The sequence below is a fragment of the Balaenoptera acutorostrata genome, chromosome 5, assembly GCF_949987535.1.
Source record: "Balaenoptera acutorostrata chromosome 5, mBalAcu1.1, whole genome shotgun sequence".
Taxonomy (NCBI): Eukaryota; Metazoa; Chordata; class Mammalia; order Artiodactyla; family Balaenopteridae; genus Balaenoptera; species Balaenoptera acutorostrata.
In genome coordinates, this window is record NC_080068.1 from 50,547,366 (window position 1) to 50,562,964 (window position 15,599).

At 39.4% G+C, this 15,599-nt stretch overlaps 1 protein-coding gene across 1 annotated transcript in view; it reads left to right on the top strand.

Annotated features, from left to right (window-relative positions):
* The first annotated feature begins 5,713 nt into the window (after positions 1–5,713).
* The window catches only part of PPEF2 (protein phosphatase with EF-hand domain 2), a 50,891-nt gene continuing 41,005 nt past the window's right edge, over positions 5,714–15,599 (top strand). The window contains exons 1-3 of the mRNA XM_007165557.3: positions 5,714–5,735; positions 6,377–6,494; positions 8,322–8,588. The gene's annotated coding sequence lies outside the window, so the exon portion shown is untranslated. The remainder of the gene's footprint in view (positions 5,736–6,376; positions 6,495–8,321; positions 8,589–15,599) is intronic.

The following is a 15,599-nucleotide window of genomic DNA, read 5'->3' on the forward strand; positions in this document are numbered from 1 at the left end:
AAAGAAGATGTGGCACAGATATACAATGGAATATTACTCAGCCATGAAAAGAAACACAATTGAGTTATTTGTAGTGAGGTGGATGGACCTAGAATCTGTCATACAGAGTGAAGTAAGTCAGAAAGAGAAAAACAAATACCGTATGCTAACCCATACATATGGAATCTAAAAAAAAAAAAAAAATGGTTCTAATGAACCTAGGGGCAGGACAGGAATAAAGACACAGTTGTAGAGAATGGACTTGAGGACACAGGGAGGGGGAAGGGTAAGCTCGGACAAAGTGAGAGAGTATCACTGACGTTTATACACTACCAAATGTAAAATAGATAGCTAGTGGGAAGTAGCTGCAAAGCACAGGGAGATCAGCTCGGTGCTTTGTGACCACCTAGAAGGTTGAGAGAGGGAGGGTGGGAGGGAGATGCAAGAGGGAGAGGATATGGGGATATATGTATACGTATAGCTGATTCACTTTGTTATACAACAGAAACTAACACAACACTGTAAAGCAATTATACTCCAATAAAGATGTTAAAAAAAATGAGCATGAGCAGGGACTGTAGTTTTTAAACATAAAACTGGCCAGGATCCCAGAAAGAGAACCGTCCTAAGAGTCTTTAGAGGACTGGGATCCCATAGCTCAAAAACAGAGACACTGTAGAAGAAAATTGAGTATTCATCAAGGAGGACAATGCCTTTATGAAAACACTCTGAATAAATTTGGAGGGCTGGACCAAAAGGAGGGAGCTCAAATCCAAGAGCAGACTTACTTAGCTGAAAGGAAGAAGATGACTCATGGAAGTGTTGCAGGAAGGGGGACCCCTTCCAGGGCACGAGAGCGGGCCCTTGTCTAACACTCAGAAATGAATTGTTTGAGGAGACACACGTGCTGACAAAGCAAGAGACTTTATGGGGAAGGGGTGCCTGGGTGGTGAGCAGCAGGGTAAGGGAACCCAGGAGAACTCTGCCACGTGGCTCACAGTCTTGGGTTTTATGGGAATGGGGTTAGTTTCTGGGTTGTCTCTGGCCAGTCACTCTGACTCAGGGTCCTTCCTGGTGGCATGTGCATCACTCAGCAAAGATGGATTACAGTGAGAAGGATTCTGGGAGGTTGATAGGACATATGGACTGGATTCTCCTCTCTCCTTTTGACCTTTCCTGAATTCTTCCGGTCGGTGGTAGCTTGTTAGTTTCGTATTCCTTACCAGGACTTCCTGTTTAAAATAACTCATGCAAGTGGTTACTATGGTGCCTGGCCAGGGAGGGGGGTTTCAGTCAGTGGTTCCCCTAACAGAAGCAGAGATTACAGGGGCTCAAGTGGATACCACACACAGTTCCAAGGACTGTTAGCTTCTCAGGAGTTCAGTTGCTTCGAATCCCATCTCTGACACCATATAGTGTCAACCTGAAACAAATTTAACAGTGGTTATTATTAAGCAAAGATGAGTTTATTTGGGAATAGCAGAAGAATTGCAATTTGGGGCCAGCGAACTGTGGTGAACCATAAGCAAGTCTGAGGAGACAAAGGGGAGGTTAGCTTTTATTAGAATCTGGGAGGAAATTGGGGAGTGTTGTTTTGAACAGAAGTCCATTGGAGGAGAACGAGAGTTTGGGCTTATGGTGGTTTCGCATTGGTTTCAAGTGGTTGGCAGTTTGCTGTTACTGAGGAATGTGGAAATCTTTCTGCTGGCTGTATAAGTTGAGAGGAGGGTGAGAGCTCTTCCTTCGTGACTTCCTGACTCCATTTTATTTTATTTCATTTATTTATTTTTTTAATAAATTTATTTATTTACTTATATTTGGCTGTGTTGGGTCTTCGTTGCTGTGTACAGGCTTTCTCTAGTTGCGGCGAGTGGGGGGCTACTCTTCGTTGCAGTGCGCGAGCTTCTTATTGTCATGGCTTCTGTTGTTGCAGAGCACCGGCTCTAGGTGCACGGGCTTCAGTAGTTGTGGCTCGCAGGCTCTGGAGCGCAGGCTCAGTAGTTGTGGCGCACGGGCTTAGTTGCTCCACGGCATGTGGGATCTTCCCGGACCAGGGCTCGAACCTGTGTCCATTGCATTGGCAGGCGGATTCTTAACCACTGCGCCACCAGGGATGTCCCCCGAAACCATTTTAAATTAGGGTTCCATTATCCTGTTTCACAAGTCTGAGAAAAAAGATTCTTCTAAAAGAAATGGAGAACTGCAGTTTGAATAGAGCCTGTTTGAATGTTTGTTAGTCTGACCTTTGATCATGTATTTCTATGTGATGGAATTCTCAATTTATATTTTTATTTATTTTTTATTTTTTAATCTTTATTGGAGTATAATTGCTTTACAATGTTGTGTTAGTTTCTGCTGTACTCAATTTTTAATAATGTTTCTAATTGAAAAAAAACTTAGACCTCCTTTTTTCTAAGTAGCTATTTCTTTTTTTCTTAAGTAGCTACTTTCTTACTGCTTTTTGAAAGCAATATGAAGCCAAATTATTTCTGATTGTCACTTATAGTTAGTTAACAAAATGCTGAAAGAGATGTTGGAAAGGAGATTAAAATTTTTTCCCAAGATACTCAGTGTGGTGTTCTCCCTATTTCTTATCCCTGAAGTTGCGTGGTTCTGAACAGCTGTCCTGAGGAAGCAGCTCTCATACATGGTATGTTATTAAGTGTCAGGATTCAAAGGAGTGCACAACTGCTTTGTAGAATTTGATATTTTTCACACAAACATGACAGAAGCTTCTTTGAGGATGGAGTCAGAAAAGGTTAAAAGCATGAACAAAAGAGTTTTGATTGTATGTTCTTGTGTCAGTGTACCAGTGGAACAAATTTGGAAAATGGAATGTCTAGAGGAAAATGTTAGCTGGGTACAGATCGTCCCTGCCCCACCATACTGCACACCTCTCTAGTGGACCAGAATATTCATGTTTCTTATCAGATTGTGTTGGATCAGAATTGTTAAATTTCCATTATCCGGGGACTTCCATGGTGGTCCAGTGGTTGAGACTCCGAGCTTCCACTGCAGGGGGCTCGGGTTCGATCCCTGGTCTGTGAACTAAGATCCCGCATGCCGCACCGTGTGGCCAAAAAAAAACCAAAAAAACAAAAAGATTCCATCATACAATGCCCTTTTAAAAATCAAATATCAAAAGTAGTTTTACTTTTCTTGCCAGGCACACTGCAACTGAGACTAGAAATTTCTACTCATTAGTCACATTCCATTCTTGTTTCCTTGAAAATATACCATGATCTTTGGATGAGAATTTGGAGAATACCCTAAGTTTAACCAGGCAAAGGGAAGCCATTGAGGGCTTTTAAGCAGGAAAGTGATTTAGGTAATCTAAATTTCTGGTGGCTTTTAAGATCTTTGTCCGTTGTGCCTCGTGGTTTGACTCTTATGTGTCTAGATGCAGATTTCTGTATATTTATCCTGCTTGGGATTTGTTGTGCTCTCCAAATTTCAAATTTATGTCTTTTATTCAATGGAGAATACTCAGTTATCATCTCTCTAAGAACTGTTTTCCTACATCCTCTTGTCTTTTCTCCTGAACTCTAAGTATGTGTGTTACACCTTCTATCCTTTTTGTCTCTTAGTCCTTCTAGTGTTTTGGGGGGGAAAATGAGAGGAATGGATTTCTCTCTCAATGATATATTCCTGGTAATTTAAAAGATTTTTTTCCTAAAAGTCAGATTTTTTTTCAGTGGACTTATTTTTTTAATATTGAGTTTAAATTTTTAATTTTATTTTGTTTTATTTTTTTGGCTGTGCCTCGTGGCTTGCAGGATCTTAGTTCCCCGACCAGAGATTGAACCCGGGCCCCCAGCAGTGGAAGCGCTGAGTCCTAACCACTGGGCCACCAGGGAATTCCCAAATTTTTTATTTTAGATGGTCTATTTAGATGGTCTACTTTTTCAAACCTGCCAGGATCTTTTTTTGATAACATTTTGTTCCTTGCTTTGATATCTTTTGTTAAGCTTCTTCACCTATATACTTATTTTATATTCTGCTTCTAAATTCCATCATCAAGTCCTTGGGTGTCTGATTTTACTATTTGTTTTTCTGACTCTCCCTCTTGAAGGTTTCTGTGGTGTTTTGTAATTTTGGATTGTGAACTTTTGTTCCTCTGGAAATCCGGAAGGCCTGGGTTGATGTTGTGCCCTGCAGAGAGGATGTGTGTTTGTTAATTTCTCAGCTTGTGGTTTCTTAGAACACTCAGGTAGTATAAATTGAAGCCTCAATTTATATTGTTTGAGGGCAAGCCTGTGATTACAAATTCCCAGAGATAAGCCCTGCTCCCTGATGAGACATTTCAACTCTTCATCTTGTAGGTACCCAAGGCTTTGTCCCTTTATCCTCCACGTCTCAAGGCAATTGTCATAGAACCAAAGGTTCAAGCTTACTGGGACTAGCAAATGTCCTCAGAACCAGCATGGCATCAATGCCTCCTTACCTCCCAAGTTTTCTCTCTATTTCCTATTATCCTTTACTCCCTTTATTCTGTCTGATTTTACTTCCTCACTTGCAAGCTCAGCTAAGCATTACGCATTTAAGAAAGATATTTCTGGGCTTCCCTGGTGGCGCAGTGGTTGGGAATCTGCCTGCCGGTGCAGGGGACACGGGTTCGAGCCCTGGTCTGGGAGGATCCCACATGCCGCGGAGCGGCTGGGCCCATGGGCCACAATTACTGAGCCTGCGCGTCTGGGGCCTGTGCTCCGCAACAAGAGAGGCCGCGAGGGTGGGAGGCCCGTGCACCGCGATGAGGAGTGGTCCCCACTTGCCGCAACTGGAGAAAGCCCTCGCACAGAAACGAAGACTCAACACAGTCATAAATAAATAAATAAATAAATAAAAGAACGTGAATTTCTTTAAAAAAAAAAAAAAAAAGAAAGATATTTCTTTATCATGTCTAGTTTTGTAGTGGGAATGTTTTTTCAAGATATTTATCCCTCCAAAATATCCAGAAATGAAAGAGCTGTATGAGCAATTTTTATTTTTTAAAGTTCACTCTGTGTCTGGTATGGAGAGTGAGTTGGATGGGACCAATAATGGAAAAGTGAAAAACAGTTAGGTTAACATTATAATAGAACAGATAAGAAATACAGAGGGATTGCAAGATGTGGATACAACCTAAATGTCCATTGACACATTAATGGATAAAGAAAATGTGATATGTACATACAGTGGAATATTATCCAGCCTTAAAAAAGAAGGAAATCCTGCCATATGTGACAACATGGATACACCTTGAAGACATTATGCTAAGTGAAATAAGCCAGTCATAGAGGAAAAAATACTGCATGATTCCACTTAAGTGAGTTGATGGGGTTTAGGACATGTGACCCCAAAATACCACACCTTGACATATTGAATATTTTAAGCTAAAGGAGTTTGAAAAAATGTCAGAAGCAGGAAGGTCACTCTGCCCTTCTCCCGTCCTTCCCCTTCTTCCCTGAAACAGGTCATAAAATGCTCATGTGCTAAGTTTCCCCCACTTTACTACAATTCCCTCACCCTCCTGAACCTCTCATATTCCTCCACCGTGGTACACTCTTCATCAAATCCAGCATAAAATACTCAGGTCTAACTGTTTCTTTGGATCTTCATTTTCTTATGAAGGCTCCTATGTCATGTAAAACTACATTAAATAAATTTGTATACTTTCCGTATACTTTCCCCCTGTTAATCCATCTTTGTCAGTTTAATTTTCAGACCCAGCCAGTGACCTTAAAAGGGCCGAGAAAAGATTTTGCCTCCATTGTAAGGTATCTAAAATAGTCAGAGTCATAGAATCCAGGGGCTAGGAAGAAGGGGAAATGGGAAGTTGCTAGTCAAGGGGTATAAAGTTTCAGTTCTGCGAGATGAATAGGTTTTAGAGACCTGTTTTACAACACTGTGCCCACAGTTAACAATACTGTATTATACACTTAAATTTTTCAAGAGGATAGAGCTCTTATTAAGTGTTCTTATCACATAAAAAAGGAAAAAAAAAAGAATTATTTTAATAAAAAAGAAGGCTTGGCCTATGGCGATCGTATAGAAGATGGAGAGAGCTGATTTTTTTTAAATGCCCTATCTTTTAAAGTACACAAGTAGCATAGTATTATAAAAGTAAGCCAGACAGGGAATTCCCTGGCAGTCCAGTGGTTAGGACTCCATGCTTCTACTGCTAGGGGCCCGGGTTCAATCCCTGGTCAGGGAATTAAGACCCTGAAAACTGTGCAGCATGGCCACAAAAAAAATAAAATAAAATAAATAATAATAAATAAACCAGACAGTCAACAGTGTAATCCATTGCTTCTCCTCCCCACTCAGAGCTAGCACTCTCCCCTAGAGATAACTTCTGTCTATATTCACTAAGACTTCTTATGTATTTATGTTTTATGTAGATTTGATTTTTATTCAGGTATGGTGAGGCCAACAGATCAAGATTGCCATTGAAAAGGTAGCTGATTACTCACAGTTCCCAAAAGGAGGGAGGTACACCACAGCCGCTATGCAGGACCACAGGAGAGAACACTGAGGTTGGTTGGTCGCAGGCAGAGAGAGATGGGGAAACTGTGTGCAGGAGCCTTTTTGTGGTTTTTGAGGGGAAGAATGTCTGCTGACACAGGGTAATGGGCTAAACAGGTCTAAAATCGGCTAGTTTGAATACTTTCATTGGCTCCATCATATAGGAGCTGCCCCTAGTTGTCTGATACTGGCCTTGGGTGGGTAGGGCTGTGGGAATAGTGGTCCTGAGTGTAAAAGCCAATAAAGGAGGCAGTTGCGGATGTGGGTCTGGGCTGGGTGGTTTGCACATGAAAATCGCACTCACAGCCCTTTGCTGTCTCTAGGAATCAGCTAACCCTGGGAGGGGGGGCCCTCTCTGGTCAGCAAAGCCCCAAGATGCCAAAGTATCAATACAGAAACTAGAAAACGTTTCAATGTACAAAATAATTTTTTTCTTCCAAATTGAGGTTATATTTTATATATTTCAGCAGGTTGCCTTTTGCACATAGCACAAAATATGAACATCTCTTTATGACAGAGGATATTGATCTACAGTTTTTTAAATGACTACATAGTATTCTCCTGTATGTGCAATAACTTATTTAACCATTCTACAATTTTTGAACTTTTGTTTCCAGTTTTTCATGATCATGAACAATATGGTAGTGAAAATCCTTACCACTTTTTGTATGGTTGTATAGTTTTATAAAATACTTAAAAGTGGGATTTCTGGACCAAAGGGTTTACGTGTTACAAATTTGTAATTTAATAAATTAAATACATAATTTAATAAATCTCAGTTAAAGTTTAGTCTAGTTTAATTCCAAAAAAGTAAAACAATTTACATTCCCACCAGTAGTGTAATGGAGAGGGCTGTTTTTCTCATACTCTCAATAATATAGGATTTTATCAGTCTTTTAACTTTTAGTCAATTTGGGGAAAATATCAGTATCTTAGCTGTTAACCACTAACAAAAAGTGAGCCTATGTGAAAATACCAGACATAAGAGAATTCAAGGCAAAAAGGATTTAAAAGGGCAGAGTGATATTTTGATAGGTCATCTTCTACCAAGAAAATAGCCATAAACCTTAATGTATTATATAATTTCCAATGTCAATGTCATATGGTTCAATCTAATATTTAATTGCATAGCTTCAAAATGTATAATGCAAAGATTCAGAAATACAAAGATAAATTGCTAAACCTGTACTTATCATAGAAATCTTTAAAACATTTCTTTCAAAGATGAGCAGATCAGGAAGAATAAATAAGGATAAAGAGGATTTGAACAACATAATTAACAAGCTTGACCTACTAAATACACATACGTAAACAGAGTATAAATCTTTTTGCAAATTCCCATGGAATATTTAGTACCTCCCAGCACACACATAAGCATCTTAGATGTATTGAAAAAGTAAATTTTCTGGGAATAGTGATTACTATTTTAATATAGTAAGAGTTTAGGTTGTAACCTAAGGAAAAAGTGCCCATAGTAGGAAAAAGCAAGAAAAGGCAAAATGTTTCCATCAAGTTTTGCAAACAGAGAAAAGACAGCCACAAGGAAGAATACCTTGGCTTCCTGTGTGTCTCCAGCTGGGACCCCTTGGGCTCTGGAACCATCTCTGGAGCCCCCAGGCCCATCTGTCTTGTCAGCACTCTTCTGTTTCTAGGTTAAGGAGCTCAGCCTTCTCAGATGTGGCTTGAGAAACATAGCCTTCTAATCCAGGAGAGTAAGAAGACTTAGAAGTGGGGAGGGGGCAGGAGTGAGCCGCAGGGAAACAGTCTTCAAGGGTTGGGCCTGGGTGTGAGGGACACACCCCAACTGAGCAACCTCCCTCTTCAAATCCTCCTTGCAGGCCTGATCTGACTGAGGTCAGAGCTGCCTGCTGCTGGAAAGCAGGGAGCCCTGAATGCTTGGCCCTGGCTGTGGGTATCCTCACTGGCTTTCTCGAGGAAGGTATGCCGGACAAGCCCGGCACCTAATTTATTGGACTCTAGATCTGGAAGAAATCAGATCAGCCCGGGATCCCTCGGCCAACTCTGAAGACAAGATGGGGATCACACCTGTGTGCTAAAGAGGTTTCTGCCTCGTTGTGGCTCGTAGTAAACACATACCAAAGAAGGTAAGAGCTTTCTTTCTAGCCTGAAGTACAGAAAATAGCTGAGACCATGAGGGCAACAAACTTATGTTTCACACGGGAAATAGATACAGGTTTGGCCTGGGGACGGAGTCAGAGACGGTCCCTTTGTTATCTCATCCATTTACCAAGGGAGGGTCTTTGCTGTGTGTGTTTCGAGGTCTTCGAGTCCTGGATGATGAATCTTGCATTTCTTGGGTTCACTTAGTGGGCAGATAAACAATTATCTACATTAAAAAAAAAAAAGATAATGTCAGATATGGATGATACTAAGTCAAATCCTAGAAGGACAAGGCCTCTCACCCATGCAGTGTAAATGCGCCAGTTACCTGGGAAGATGGCTCAGCTGGGGAATCACCAGCTAGAGAAGCAGTTAGTCATTACCCAAAGGCGCTGAGGACATATCAAGCTCGTGTTTCTTTCTTTTTTTTTTAATAGGAGATAGTCTTTTTTTTAAATTAATTAATTAATTAATTAATTTTTTCTTGACTGTGTTGGGTCTTTGTTTCTGTGCGAGGGCTTTCTCTAGTTGCGGCAAGCGGGGGCCACTCTTCATCGCGGTGCGCGGGCCTCTCACTATCGCGGCCCTTCTTGTTGCGGAGCACAGGCTCCAGACGCGCAGGCTCAGTAGTTGTGGCTCACGGGCCTAGTTGCTCCATGGCATGTGGGATCCTCCCAGACCAGGGCTCGAACCTGTCTCCTCTGCATTGGCAGGTGGATTCTTAACCACTGTGCCACCAGGGAAGCCCCCATTTTTCATTTTTGATCTTATGCAGTTTTTACTTTTTCAGTTTTTGCCCTGAGAATTATTTTACTTCTTTCTATTCTGTGCACTTCCAAAACCCAAACACTTTAATATATAGCACGGCCAAATAAGCAAGTTACCAATGATCAAAGCAAGTTGTGAGTCATTGGTGGACTCAATCATTGCTGAATTCCCTTCCATCTCTAAAACTGCAGGTATCTAGGGGGAGTTTGGTTGGTTTGGTCATGATGGCTTCTCACTTTACCCCATACTCAGATTCTGCTTTCACAACATCCCTTATATCTGGGAACCATTTTGTGGACTTAAAAAAAAAAAAAAGATATGGTGCTTTTTTCTTTGATTATTTCTTTATTATGTTAAACCAAGATAAGTAAGGTGAGCCTTTCATTTTGATTTGCAAGGGAAAAGATAACAACTCTTTGACAATCCCCAGTACAATAACCTTCAAAAATAGAGGAAGGAGAATGGGGTAGAAGTAAAGGAGTAAGAGAATATAGATGTGAAATCCACTCTTGATGTTTAGTTAGTACATCTCACAGTGCTTCCTGAAGAAGAGCTAGAGAAAGATTCATCTATGTTGTGTAAAAATAAATCCAGCATAAAGTTTATTCAATTACTATTTAATGAATCTCCACTCCGTGTCAGGTACTGTGCTAAGTCCTGGAGATAAAATGATGAATTTGCTCACACACAGTCTTTGCTCTCAAGGAACTCACAGTCTAATAGTAGAGAGATACAAAATTGAAAACTAGAATATGGTATTTCAGTGATGAAAATATTGACAAAAATTCAATGAACTATCAAGAGGAAAAAAAGGGAATTTTATTTGAGCCAAACTGAGGATTATAACCCAGGAAGTAGATTCTCAGAAAGCTCTGAAAACTGTTCCGCCTCTTAAAAGTGGAAGGCACAGTCATATTCATTATGGAGACAAAGGATCGTACATCAAAATGACTAATAGAATGCTTGGCAAGGACTGATAGTCAATTCTAGGTTGTCCAGTAGTACTTATGTCAATTTACCCTGTATGTGCATTATGCATGCCCATTGTTTTATATTGAATTATAGATATCATCAATAGTTTCAAGTCATTTAGACATCATTATTCTAGTTGGAGTTTTAAATATACATTGAGAAGCACAAGAGATTATTACTCTTAATCACACAGAGCACAATCAATATAGCCAACAACAATAGCAAAGTCAGAAGCAAAGATTTAAGCCATGAATCCCCAGGGCTTAACCATTTACCCAGAATTTCATTTAGACTGGAAAGGGGATTGTTCAATGCAGAAAACTGATTTTATATGTGAGTCATTAGATAGCTATATTAGCGGACTAATCTGGTATGAAAGCACAACATTCAGTCTGGATTATAGAACAAGTTTCCCATTGCAAAGCAGTTTTAAAAATCGAGCCATTTGGTTTTCCAACATCACTTTCCCATTACAGAAACTTCAGAATTGAGTACATTTATCAAATGTAGTAAACAAACATGGAGGTATACGCTGACAGGAAACACTTTAGAGGAACATCTGAAAAGTCAGTGTCAAGAATTATGAGGGATCTATATCAGCCTTTTATTGACCAAGGAATTTGATGATAGATCCAACAATCAGTTAAATTGCCTCCAGTAACTATACTTTGTGACAACTTACTACAGAATTTTCCTTCCGTCTTCAACACTGGGCAAAAGGATAGCTAGAAGTAAAACCAATAACTTTAAATTTTGATATAGAGATAGATATTTGGTAAACACTACTGTTGAACTAGTAGGATGGGTCTAAGAGGCCTGGTCCAGACTCTTGGGTTAGCTGTCTGCTACTGTTGTCTTCTTCTGTCCTAGCTTGGTGATGCTTGAATTAGTTAGTTGAAGTCAGGTGCGAGAAACAGGGCCTGAAGTCCATTTAGGTGGAGGGGCCCTTTTCTTTTCTTTTCTTTTCTTTCTTTATTTAAAAATTTTTTTTACACCACCACCACAACCCCCCCACGGCTTTCCCCCTTTGGTGTCCATACGTTTATTCTCTACATCTGTGTCTCAATTTCTGCCCTGCAAACCGGTTCATCTGTACCATTTTTCTAGGCTCCACATATATGCCTTAATATACGATATTTGTTTTTCTCTTTCTGACTTACTTCACTCTGTATGACAGTCTCTGGATCCATGCACGTCTCAACAAATGACCCAATTTCGTTCCTTTTTATGGCTGAGTAACATTCCATTGTATATATGTACCACATCTTCTTCATCCATTCATCTGTCGATGGGCATTTAGGTTGCTTCCATGACCTGGCTATTGAAATAGTGCTGCAATGAACACTGTAGTACATGACTCTTTCTGAATTATGGTTTTCTCAGGGTATATACCCAGTAGTGGGATTGCTGGCTCATATGGTAGTTCTATTTTTAGTTTTTTAAGGAACCTCCATACTGTTCTCCATAGTGACTGTACCAATTTACATTCCCACCAACACTGCAAGAGGGTTCCCTTTTCTCCACACCCTCTCCAGCATTTATTGTTTGTAGATTTATTTTTAAATGGTATCCATTTTTATTTTTATTTTATTTTATTTCTTAATTTTATTTATTTATTTATGGCTGTGTTAGGTCTTCGTTTCTGTGCGAGGGCTTTCTCTGGTTGCGGCAAGTGAGGGCCACTCTTCATCACGGTGCATGGGCCTCTCACTATTGCGGCCTCTCTTGTTGCGGAGCACAGGCTCCAGATGCGCAGGCTCAGTAATTGTGGCTCACGGGCCTAGTTGCTCCGCGGCATGTGGGAACTTCCCAGACCAGGGCTCGAACCTGTGTCCCCTGCATTGGCAGGCAGATTCTCAACCACTGCACCACCAGGGAAGCCCGTGTTTGTAGATTTTTTGATGATGGCCATTCTAACTAGTGTGAGGTGACACCTCATTGTAGTTTTGATTTGCATTTCTCTAATGATTGGTGATGTTGAGCATCTTTTCATGTGTTTGTTGGCCATCTATATATCTTCTTTGGAGAAATGTCTGTTGAGGTCTTCTGCCCATTTTTGGATTGGGTTGTATGTTTTTTTGATATTGAGCTGCATGTTGCTATCATCTTTAACTTCTTTCTTCAGTGTGTTATAGTTTTCTGCATACAGGTCTTTTGTCTCCCTAGGTAGGTTTATTCCTAGGTATTTTATCTTTTTGTTGCAATGGTAAATGGGAGTGTTTCCTTAATTTCTCTTTCAGATTTTTCATCATTAGTATATAGGAATGCAAAAGATTTCGGTGCATTAATTTTGTATCCTGCAACTTTACCACATTCATTGATTAGCTCTAGTAGCTTTCTGGTGGCATCTTTAGGATTCTCTATGTATAGTATCATGTCATCTGCAAACACTGACAGTTTTACTTCTTCTTTTCCAATTTGTATTCCTTTTATTTCTTTTTCTTCTCTGATTGCCGTGGCTAAAACTTCCAAAACTATGTTGAATAATAGTGGTGAGAGTGGACATCCTTGTCTTGTTCCTGATCTTAGAGGAAATGCTTTCAGTTTTTCACCATTGAGAATGATGTTTGCTGTGGGTTTGTCGTATATGGCCTTTATTATGTTGAGGTAGGTTCCCTCTATGCCTACTTTCTGGAGAGTTTTTATCATACATGGGTGTTGAATTTTGTCAAAAGCTTTTCCTGCATCTATTGAGATGATCATAAGGTTTTTCTGCTTCAGTTTGTTAATATGGTATATCACATTGATTGATTTGCATATATTGAAGAATCCTTGCATCCCTGGAATAAATCCCACTTGATCATGGTGTATGATCCTTTTAATGTGTTGTTGGATTCTGTTTGCTAGTATTTTGTTGAGGATTTTTGCATCTATATTCATCAGTGATATTGGTCTGTAATTTTCTTTTTTTGTAGTATCTTTGTCTGGTTTTGGTATCAGGGTGATGGTGGCCTCATAGAATGAGTTTGGGAGTGTTCCTTCCTCTGCAATTTTTTGGAAGAGTTTGAGAAGGATGGGTGTTAGCTCTTCTCTAAATGTTTGATAGAATTCCCCTGTGAAGCCATCTGGTCCTGGACTTTTGTTTGTTGGAAGATTTTTAATCACACTTTCAATTTCATTACTTGTGATTGGTCTGTTCATATTTTCTGTTTCTTCCTGGTTCAGTCTTGAAAGGTTATACCTTTCTAAGAATTTGCCCATTTCTTCCAGGTTGTCCATTTTATTGGCATAGAGTTGCTTGTACTAGTCTCTTAGGATGCTTTGTATTTCTGCAGTGTCTGTTGTAACTTCTCCTTTTTCATTTTTAATTTTATTGATTTGAGTCCTCTCCCTCTTTTTCTTGATGAGTCTGACTCATGGTTTATCAATTTTGTTTATCTTCTCAAAGAACCAGCTTTTACTTTTATTGATCTTTGCTATTGTTTTATTTGTTTCTGTTTCATTTATTTCTGCTCTGATCTTTATGATGTCTTTCCTTCTGCTAACTTTGGGTTTTGCTTGTTCTTCTTTCTCTAGTTCCCTTAGGTGTAAGGTTAGATTGTTTATTTGAGATTTTTCTTGTTTCTTGAGGTAGGCTTGTATAGCTATAAACTTCCCTCTTAGAACTGCTTTTGCTGCATCCCATAGGTTTTGGATCATCGTGTTTTCATTGTCATTTGTCTCTAGGTATTTTTTGATTTCCTCTTTGATTTCTTCAGTGATCTCTTGGTTATTTAGTAACGTATTGTTTAGCCTCCATGTGTTTGTGTTTTTTACGTTTTTTTCCCTGTAATTCATTTCTAATCTCATTGTGTTGTGGTCAGAAAAGATGCTTGATATGATTTCAATTTTCTTAAATTTACTGAGGCTTGATTTGTGACCCAAGATGTGATCTATCCTGGAGAATGTTCCGTGCGCACTTGAGAAGAAAGTGTAATCTGCTGTTTTTGGATGGAATGTCCTATAAATATCAATAAAATCTATCTGGTCTCTTGTGTCATTTAAAGCTTCTGTTTCCTTATTAATTTTCTGTTTGGATGATCTGACCATTGGTGTAAGTGAGGTGTTAAAGTCCCCCACTATTATTGTGTTACTGTCGATTTCCTCTTTTAGAGCTGTTAGCAGTTGCCTTTTGTATTGAGGTGCTCCTATGTTGGGTGCATATATATTTATAATTGTTATATCTTCTTCTTGGATTGATCCCTTGATCTTTATGTAGTGTCCTTCCTTATCTCTTGTAACATTCTTTATTTTAAAATCTAATTTATCTGATATGAGTATTGCTACTCAGCTTTCTTTTGATTTCCATTTGCATGGAATATCTTTTTCCATCCCCTCACTTTCAGTCTGTATGTATCCCTAGCTCTGAAGTGGGTCTCTTGTAGACAGCATATATATGGGTCTTGTTTTTGTATCCATTCAGCAAGCCTTTGTCTTTTGGTTGGAGCATTTAATCCATTCACGTTTAAGGTAATTGTTGATATGTATGTTCCTATGACCATTTTCTTAATTGTTTTGGGTTTGTTTTTGTAGGTCCTTTTCTTCTCTTGTGTTTCCTACTTAGAGAAGTTCCTTAGCATTGTTGTAGAGTTGGTTTGGTGGTGCTGAATTCTCTTAGCTTTTGCTTGTCTGTAAAGCTTTTGATTTCTCCATCGAATGTGAATGAGATCGTTGCTGGGTAGAGTAATCTTGGTTGTAGGTTATTCCCTTTCATCACTTTAAGTATATCATGCCACTCCCTTCTGGCTTGTAGTTTTTCTGCTGAGAAATCAGCTGTTAACCTTATGGGAGTTCCCTTGTATGTTATTTGTCGTTTTTCCCTTGCTGCTTTCTATAATTTTTCTTTGTTTTTAATTTTTGCCAATTTGATTATTATGTGTCTCGGCGTGTTTTTCCTTGGGTTTATCCTGTATGGGACTCTCTGCAATTCCTGGACTTGGATGGCTATTTCCTTTCCCATGTTAGGGAAGTTTTTCGACTATAATCTCTTCAAATATTTTCTCGGGTCCTTTCTCTCTCTCTTCTCCTTCTGGGACCCCTATAATGTGAATGTTGCTGCGTTTCATGTTGTCCCAGAGGTCTCTTAGGCTGTCTTCATTTCTTTTCATTCTTTTTTCTTTATTCTGTTCCACAGCAGTGAATTCCACCATTCTGTCTTCCAGGTCACTTATCCGTTCTTCTGCCTCAGTTATTCTGCTATTGATTCCTTCTAGTGTAGTTTTCATTTCAGGTATTGTATTGTTCATCTCTGTTTATTTGTTATTTAATTCTTCTAG